At 38.5% G+C, this 10153-nt stretch overlaps 1 non-coding gene across 1 annotated transcript; it reads left to right on the forward strand.

Moving 5' to 3' along the window:
- Positions 1-5741: 5741 nt before the first annotated feature.
- LOC132007927 (U6 spliceosomal RNA) lies at positions 5742-5843 on the forward strand. Its single transcript, XR_009401480.1, has one exon. It is a non-coding gene; the product is annotated as a U6 spliceosomal RNA (small nuclear RNA).
- Positions 5844-10153: the final 4310 nt, after the last annotated feature.

The raw sequence follows: 10153 nt of genomic DNA on the forward strand, positions 1-10153 counted from the left end.
ATATATATATATATATATATATATATATATATATTTTTTTTTTTTGAGAGAGAAAGATTTTGGGTATATAAACATTTTGTATAGATATCCAAAATAAAAATAAATCTTTAAAAAAGGAGTCACCCTATGAAAAACCTATAAGATGGCCAACATCAAATAGACACTCAGCTATAGCCAAGGAATCTTTAAGAAAATGGTAGTATCATTAAGTAGCAAGCACAAAATGGATCTCATCCATTACAAAACTACCCTCTTGCTGGAAAGAAATCAGAAAATATTGAGTACCCTATCATGTGGTAGGCACTGTGAGAGGCACTTAGAATATATTAAGAACCCAAAGATTCAATTATCACTGTCCCCTATCGAAAGTCTGGTCTGAGGAGATTTATTATCATACAGAGCAAAGGTTAGAGATACCATTTTACAGATGAGGCAAATGAAGTTCAGAGTTAAAGGCATTTTCTAGTAAGTTGCAGTGTCAGTATTGTAAAAAGTAAAGGTTTTGGGGGAAGAGATGCTCAGATTTGAACTCTACTTATCTTTAGCCATTAATGTTGGGTACAAGATGAACCTAACCTCCCTATCATCAGTTTTCTTATTTACAACATGAAGAAAATAATGTACTAGCCTCAAAGAAGTTTTGTGACAAATGCATCAGAAATTACATGGAAAAGTGTCTAGCACACTGAAAATAAATTATCATTTCTCCCCATTTTCCTCATTCTACCTCAGCTTTCTACTGGGGCTAGAGTCCAGGGCATCTGACCCCCAGTCCAGTGAGCTCTGCAATGCACCATTCTGCTTCCTCCTCTGTCTACACTTCAAATTAAGGCAGAAAAGCAGCAGGTACTACCATCCCTTGTATAAAACTTGTGAAGCACTGAGTAAAATACAGTTTCAACTTTAAAGTCTTTGTGACTTTAAGGCAAGGAGAACACAACATAACTTAAGAAATGTGAAAAGTGTTCAGCCAAGTGTCTGAGCACAAACCAAGAAAACAAAGATAGCACTTATGTGAGCAGACACAACTCAGGTAGCAATGAAATGCTGATGAGATTCCAAGTTCGGTCCAAAATCTGGAAATACAAAATTAGACATTTTATATTAGTATGAAGAACCTACAGGAGCTCCAAAAAATGTCAATGGTACTCACTAGCAATAGGGCTTACCCTGCTTTCTTAAATACACAAAGAGCAAGGCCTGACCCAATGCTAGGTACTAACTTGATACTTACAAAAAGTGTTCTACTCCCCAACGTAAGATACTGATTTTGACTGTGGGGATGGGCGTCATTGGTAGAGAAAAAAAATCCCCTACTTCATGCTACTACGGTACACGTCATAATATATAGCCCAATAATAACTGATATTTACTGGGCATCTATATGTCCCAGCTACTAAACTATATTCTACATACCTTAACATCATTTAATCTTTACAACAAATTAATGAGGTGTACACCATTACCCCCCATTTTGCAGAAGAGAGCACTGAGGCCCAGAAACCTTAAGCCCGAAATCCATAGACAGTAAATGATGGCCGTAAGATTTGAACTCAAGTCTCTCTGACTCCATGTTCAGTTTTTTTATGAGTTTCTCACAGTTCCCAGTGACTCAGTCCAGAAAACCGTGAATAACTCTAAACATAATGTATTGGTAATAATACAGTTAGTTGTTCCTTAATGTGTTTCACCTACCATCACTACCCAATCAGTGACTAGTATCTGTTAATTTACTGCCTAAATAACACCCACTCCTTCCCCACACACAACCTTACCTTAAAAACGACTGCAAATCTCTTATTGAAGTATTTCTGCTTTCTGTCTGATCCTCTCCAATCCATAAATTACACAGGACCCCAGAGGAATTCTATCTAAAACATTTGCTTCTATAACCCTTTTCTTAAGACTTTTTAGTAATTCACTATGGTCTACAGCAGTGCCTAATTCACTGATGCAAGGGAATCCCCAGAGGAGGTACAGAGCTCTGATCCCACCCTAACTTAGTCCAGAGTTGTCTGAATCTGAAGCTACAGGTAGACCTGAGTACCTGTAATTTTGCATTAAAGATCTTAGGCAGGCACTAAAAATCATTTGGCCTACAGGATACAAATTCAAAGCATTAGCTTGGCATTCAAGGCCCATGCTCTAGTTCCTTACTTCTTCCACTAACTTTCCCATATGACCTTTGAGCCATACTATCCTGTTTCATTTCCTCTGTCTTAACTCTATTTTACCCCTCTGTGTCTTGGCCTACATGGCCATTCCCTCCAACTGGAATGACCTTGCACTGCTCTCATCCATTTGTCTCCCTTGCTATGTTATCTCATAATTCAGGTCCCAACTTAAGAGGCCATCACCTACACCATGAAGCCCTTTTTAAAAAAAAAAAAAAGATTTAATTTACTTAGAGAGAGAGAGAGAGAGAAAGAGAGAGAGAAAGAGAGAGAAAAGCAGACTCCCCACTAAGCAGAGAGCCCAATGCAGAACCTGATCCCAGGACCTTAAGATCATGACCGGAGCTGAAGGCAGATGTCCAACCATTGAGCCAACCAGGTACCCTCATGAAACCCTCTTGACTATCCCCTAGATGGAATATGGTCACATCCCCAACTTGTACAGTCTTCTTTCAGAAGCACCTATAATGTTTTATATCACAAATAATCTATGTATATATCTGTTTCCCATCCATCATGTGGTCTTTACTGATGAATTTCCCGTGTCTGGCCTAGATACTGTCTAAGCACTTCCTGTTAAATCACCTCCTTCTTTCTTTCCTCCTTGATTTACTCTTAAGACTCACAACAAATTTGAAAAACAGCCATATTGCCTTTTAAACAATATCTCAATTTGAAGGCCAAGATACATCCTAAACAACATTTGAGTCCTAATTAGGACACTGCTAAACTCTATCAGATAAATGAAATCCTCTCTTAAAAAATATCAAATCTTTCTCTCTCTCTGCCTGTTTCTCTACCTACTTGTGATCTCTGTCTATCAGATAAATAAATAAATAAAATCTTTTAAAAAATTGGGGCTCAGTGGGTTTAAGCCACTGCCTTTGGCTCAAGTAGTGATCTCAGGGTCCTGGGATTGAGCCCCATGTCGGGCTCTCTGCTCAGCGGGGAGCCTGCTTCTCTCTCTCTCTGCCTGCCTCTCTACTTACTTGTGATCTCTATCTGTCAAATAAATAAATAAATAAAATCTTTTTTAAAAATACCAAATATTTAACATATATTTAATCGTACTATCTCCCACTTGCTGCCTACAAATTCTTCCTTATATCTAAGCCAAATCCCTGAGATTATTTTTCCCTCTGTCCTTAACAGAAAGAAACACACTTCTTGACATACCCTTACCTTACCTTTCTTTCTATATTACAGTTAAACACAAGCTGAACAAAATGTAATCTAGAATAAAACCTGAGAAAGAAAATGTGTCATACTTGGCATCATTTTGAGCTAGGTGAAAGTGAAGTAGTTAAGAGCTGGTGCAACAGTAGATAAACATAGATGAATTCAACTTGAAGAACAAGCACTTTACATTCTGCAAAGTGATCATGTGGTCTCTGACATAGTACCTTCCTAGCTCCCCTCTGCCATTATTATGAACACGTAAGTTGCTGCCAGACAGAGTCTGCTCTCCTTTATCCCTGGCCACTGTTTACTTTCCTCCACAGTTTCTCCTCTGGAATCCACTTTGGTATACTACTCTAGGAGTTGGAAGCCTGAGATTCCATCATAAATTGTGACACTAACTTGTTGCCATAACAACCATGGACCAGTCACGTTTTATTCTGACCTTCAGTTTTCTCATCTTATAAAACCTAAATTAGCAGAGCACTTCAAGTACATAAAGTACACTGATATACATTTATCTCATGAGATCTGCATAACCACTCTGAGGAAGACTCAGGGAGATGACTCAGGGGAAGTTTGGGACGATTAAGTAAGTTGTCTTAAGTGGAATACCTATGAAGTAGTAGAGTTGTAATTTGAGTTATGATTTTAATTCCTAATATGGCACTCTTTCTAATATTCCAAACTACCTTGTGGTATCTATAAAATAAGGGTGTTGGATTAATGATGTTTAATTTAACAACAATTTAACAATTGAATTTAATTTAACATAATTTAACAACAATTATATGAATAACATTTCATAAATTTTAAAATACCTTCACATTCATTATCATCCATTCTGTCAGTAAGAATGTATTCAGTACCTACCATAAACCAGGTACCTTTAGATTAGGGATATGGTGTTGAAAAGGTCAGAAAAAAGTGACTGACTGCCTTTAGGAAGCTTCCATTTTCGGGGAGGTGCCTGAAACAAGCCTATAAAGCCTCAAAAAATCATTTCAGCTACTGATAAGTACAGCAGGGTAAGGAGATACATAGTTGACTAATAAGTATCTTTTTTTTTTTTTAAAGATTTTATTTATTTATTTGACAGACAGATCACAAGTAGGCGGAGAGAGAGAAGGAAGCAGTCTCCCTGCTGAGCGAGAGCCCGATGCACGGTTCGATCCCTGGATCCTGGGATCATGACCCAAGCTGAAGGCAGAGAATTTAACTCACTGAGCCAACCAAGTTCCCCGACTAATAAGTATCTCATTTAATTTCCCTAACAACCCTGCCATATACAGATTTTCATTAACCCCATTCTCCAGATGAGCAAAAGGAGTCAGAGGAGCTAAGCCATTGATTGACAGAGCTAGGCCGAGACACAGTAACTTCTGACTATGTATTACATGCTCCTTCCATTCTGCTGCCTTACTCCTGGTACTAGTTTTCTAGGATTCCATCATTTAGTCTCCAAATAACTGACTCTTCAATAATGTCCTATCTCTGAAGGACAATGAGACGTAAGCTAAATGCTCTGTGATTGTGAAGTAAGGAGCACCAGACAGCTTTCAAAGCACCAGGTTGTAGGTTCACTTGTTTATCTCTATCAATTCATTGAGTAGCAGAAATTTTTTTTTTGTTTATTGTTCTGCCCCCAGTGCCTAGCACATGGCTTGACTCCTAAGTAGTGTTTTTTAAATATTTACTGATTCCAGGGGTGCCTCTGTGGCTCAGAGTTAGGCGGCCAACTCTTGATTTCAGTTCAGGTTATAATATCATGGGTTGTGGTACTGAGCTCTGCACGGGGCTCCAGACTCAGGGAGAAGTCTTGAAGATTCTCTCCCTCTGCCCCTCTTCTCAATCACATGTGCACTCTCTCTCTAAGATAAAAATATAAACCTTTAAAAAATATTTACTGAACTTGTGAATGAATGAATGAATGAACAAACTAATGAACTAATGAGAAAACAAATTAACATAGCTTGCAGAAAACTAGCTTAGTGTGTTCCTGGCAAAAGAAACAGTTTAACCCTCGACCCCTCCTGAGAAGCAAGCTTCAGCTGCTTTCTCCTAGGAGCAAAGAGGCATGACAAAACGCCAGGTGTGAGCTGGCATCTGAGGGTGAGAGAAAAGGAATCTTCATACTACAAGACGCATAACCAGGTAAGTTGAAAATGAAATGGTTTTTGCATTTTTGAAGTTGAAAAGGGCTATATTCTATCTGATGAGGACTAGAGTGTTCTGGAGACCTTTCATGGAGCTAAGTAATACTGGCTGCCTAGGAGGCCCTGTGCTCCACTTTCATTTAAATGTCCAAAACAGAACTAACCAATCAATCAATATCCTAAACACAATTTGCCTAGATGTTAATGTCATATACATATAAAAACAGTGGTCCCATGCTCACTTCAGTACTACTAAAATTGGAACATTACAGAGAAGATTAGCATGGCCCTGTGCAAGAATGGCATGCAAATTAGTGAAGGGTTCCATATTAAAAAGCAAAATAGTGGTCTCTACACATCTACAACAGACTTGGATAGTGGCAAGAAAAAATACCCACGTAAAGGAAGAAAGCTAGTATTTAAATAACACCACATGCCAATACCATGACACCTATCGTCACACTTACTGATCCTATCTATGAACTGGAGATAGCCACAACATCTACCCACCTGGTTAATCCACATAAGTGAATTAAGTGAGCTAATTCATGTTAGATATACATGGTATGTAATACACATTGAGGAACAAAACAAGATGCAACAGCACACCACCATCATCATAATCATTTTATTGTCATTATCACCATCTTCTATGTGCCGTCTATATTTTATATGCTTTCATACCAATTATCATAATTGATATCATAATTATCATAATGTATCTTTTCCACAACCTTGCATGGAAGAAATGATAGATGAAGACACTAAAGCACAGTGAGACATCATAACTTGTCTAAGGTTCTGCAATTGGAAAGAAACACATCAAGAAGTAATAACTAGTAAGATGGCAGAGGAGTAGGAGACCTAAATTTCATCTGGTCCCAGGAATTCAGATAGTTATTAAACCGTTCTGAACACCTATGAACTCCACAGGAGATCAAAGAGAAGAATAGCAGCAACTTATGAACAGAAAAGTGACTACTTTCTGGAATGCAGGACGTGTGGAGAAGTGAATCTCAGGCGATATATGGGAAGATAGGCCATGGGGGGAGGGAACCTCTGTCAGCCAGCTCCTGGCACATGATAGAGCAGCAAAGCACAAGATCAGAACTTTTAAAAGTCTGCTCCACTGAGGGACGTCGTTCCAGTGGCTAAGCAGAGGGTGGAGACCTCACTGAAATAGTGTGTTCTCAGGGCCCTCAGGGTCACAGAAAGATGAGGGGTGTCTGAGTGTGGCAGAGCTGCCAGGTATCAGAGCAGGGAAGCTGGCTGCAAAGACAGAGCTGAGGACTGGGATCTCAGCTCGGGGTTGCCATAAACTGTGATCCAAATCATAGTGGGGCCACTTCTCTTCCGGTGGGCATCCACCAAGTGGCAGATCCGGGGAGACCCCCCCCCCACCTTCTGCCACTGGGAGAGGTGGCAAAGGAGCATGCTGTAGGAATCTGCTGGGTTTGGAGACTCCAAACAGGGCTGTGTGCTAGAGATAGAAACACTTGGTCACAGGTCAGGTGAGCATGGATGGGGGCCAGAGACCAGGGAGACAGGAATGTTTGAATGTTTTTCTCTGAGGGTTCACTGAGTAGTGAGGCCCCCAAGCTCTGGGCTCCTCTGGGCCAGATATTGGGAGGCAGCCATTTTCATTCTCGTCCTCCAAAGCTATACGGAAAGCATTCAGGAAACAAAAACTACCAAAAGCAAACCCCAGAAGATTACTTAGCCTGGCCCCTGGCAAGGGCAGTGCAATTCTGTATGGGGCAAAGACACTTGAGAATCACTGCAACAGGCCCCTCTCCCAGAAGATCAGCAAGAACATCCAACCAAGACCAAGTTTACCAAGCAGTGAAAACTGCAAAAATCCAGCACTAGAGCAATACAGCACATAGAATTCATGGCTTTTTTCCCAGGATTCCTTAGTCTTTCAAAGTTAAATTATAATTTTCTTTATTTGTTTTTTAATTTCCCCCCTTTCCTATTTTAACCAAAATCTTACCAATACCTTTTAAGAAATTCTTTTAATTTTCATTTTTACAATCATATTCTATCCCTTCATTATATTTGGCCTTATTTAATATAAGTGTACATATAAGTCTTTCTTTCTTTAACATTTTGGGACACAGTTTCTTCTAACACCAAAATACACCCTAAATCTAGTGTATGGCTTTGTTCTAGCCTCCCTCCTGATCACAAGCTCTACCGTTTTTAATTTTTTTTTCTTTCTCTTTTCAACCTTCTTATCTTATCAATTACTTTTTAAATTTTTTTAAATTTTCATCTTCACAGTTCTATTTCATCCCTTCATCATATTTACCCATATTTTTGTGTATATATATATATATATATATATATATATATATATATATAAGCTTTTCTGCCTTTAAAATTTTGGGAAGCAGTTTCTTCTAATGGACCAAATTACACCCAAAATCTAGCGTGTGACTCTGTTCTATTCACCAGCCTGATCATATTTTTTTTTTTAAAGATTTATTTTATTTTATTTTATTTGACAGAGAGAGATCACAGGTAGGTAGAGAGGCTGGCAGAGAGAGAGAGAGAGGGAAGCAGGCTCCCTGCTGAGCAGAGAGCCTGATGCGGGACTTGATCCCAGGACTCTGAGATCATGACCTGAGCCGAAGGCAGCGGCTTAACCCACTGAGCCACCCAGGCGCCCCCTGATCATATTTTTTATTCCTTTCTTTTCCCCCTGGTTGGGGGACTCCTCTGATTTGTTTAGTGTATATTTTTCCGGATTCATTGTTACCCATTTTGTTCTCTCATTAATCTATTCTTCTCTGGACAAAATGACAAAACAGAAAAACTCACCTCAAAAAAAAAAAAAAGAACAAGAGGTAATACCAAATGCCAGGAACCTAATCAATATAGACATTAGTAAGATGCTGGAACCAGAGTTCAAAATGACAATTATAAAGATACTTACTAGTTGGGCTTGAAAAAAGTAAAGAAAATACTAGATAACCCCTTTTAGGAGAAATAAAAGATCTAAAATCTAACCAAGTCAAAATAAAAGACTATTAATGAGGTTATATAAGACAAATTAGATTTTAAACACAAGATGATAATAAGAGCTGAGGAAGGACACTATATCTTACTTAAAGGGTCGGTCCAACAAGAAGATCGAACAATTTTAAATATCTATGTCCCTAACATGGGAGCAGCCAGCTACATAAAGCAATTAATAACAAAATCAAAGAAACACATCGAAAATAATACAATAATAGTAGGGGACTTTAAAACCCCCCTCATTGAAATGGACCAATCATCTAAGCAAAAGATCAACAAGGAAAGAAAGGATTTAAATGACACACTGGGACACGGACATCACAAATATATTCAGAACATTCCATCCCCAAGCAACAGAATACACTAATTCTTTTTCAGTGCACGTGGAACATTCTCCAGAATAGATCACATCCTGGGTCACAAATCAGTTCTCAACCAGTACCAAAAGATTGTGATTATTCCCTGCTTATTTTCAGAACACAATGCTTTGACACTAGAACTCAATCACAAGAAAGTTAGAAAGAACTCAAATACATGGAGGCTAAAAAGCATTCTACTGAAAAATGAATGGGTCAAACAGAAAATTAAAGAAGAATTTTAAAAAATAATGGAAATGAATGAAAATGAAAATACAACTGTTCAAAGTCTTTGGAATGAAGCAAAGGTGATCTTAAGAGTAAAGTATAGGACGCCTGGGTGGCTCAGTGGGTCAAAGCCTCTGCCTTTGGCTCAGGTCATGATCTCATGGTCCTGGGATTGAGCCCCACATTGGGCTCCCTGCTCACTGGGGAGCCTGCTTCCCTTCCTTTCTCTCTGCCTGCCTCTCTGCCTACTTGTGATCTCTGTCAAATAAATAAGTAAAATCCTTTTTTTTTTTTTTTTAAAGATTAAGTATATAGCAACACAAGCCTTTCTGAAAAAAGAAGAGAGGTCTCAAGTACACAACCTAACCCTACACATAAAGGAGCTGGAGAAATTACAGCAAAGAAAGCCTAACCCAGCAGAAGAAGAGAAATAATACAGAAACCAATGAAATAGAAACCAAAAGAAGAGTAAAATAGATCAATGAAACTAGGAGCTCATTCTTTGAAAGAATTAATAAGATTGATAAATCCCTGGCCAGACTTACCAGAAAGGACTCAAATTAATAAAATCATGGATAAAAGAAGAGAGATCACAACCAACACCAAAGAAATAGAAACAATTATAAGAACATATGGGCAACTATATGCCAGCAAATGTGACAATCTGGAAGAAATAGATGCATTCCTAGAGACATATAAAGTACCAAAACTGAACCAGAAAGAAATAGAAAACCTGAATAGATACATAACCGGTAAGGAAATTGAAGCAGTAATCAAAACTCTCCCAAAAATAAGAGCCGAGGGCCAGACGGCTACCCAGGGGAATTCCACCAAACATTTACAAAAGAATTAATACCTATTCTCCTGAAACTGTTCAAAAAAAAAAAATAGAAATGGAAGGAGAACTTCCAAACTCATTATATGAGGCCAGTATTGCCTTGATCCCCAAACCAGACAAAGAGCCCATCAAAAAAAGAGAATTACAGACTAATATCTCTGATGAACATGGATGCAAAAATTCTCTGGACAAATGGATAAG

Source organism: Mustela nigripes, chromosome X (assembly GCF_022355385.1).
Source record: "Mustela nigripes isolate SB6536 chromosome X, MUSNIG.SB6536, whole genome shotgun sequence".
In the NCBI taxonomy this organism is placed as follows: Eukaryota; Metazoa; Chordata; class Mammalia; order Carnivora; family Mustelidae; genus Mustela; species Mustela nigripes.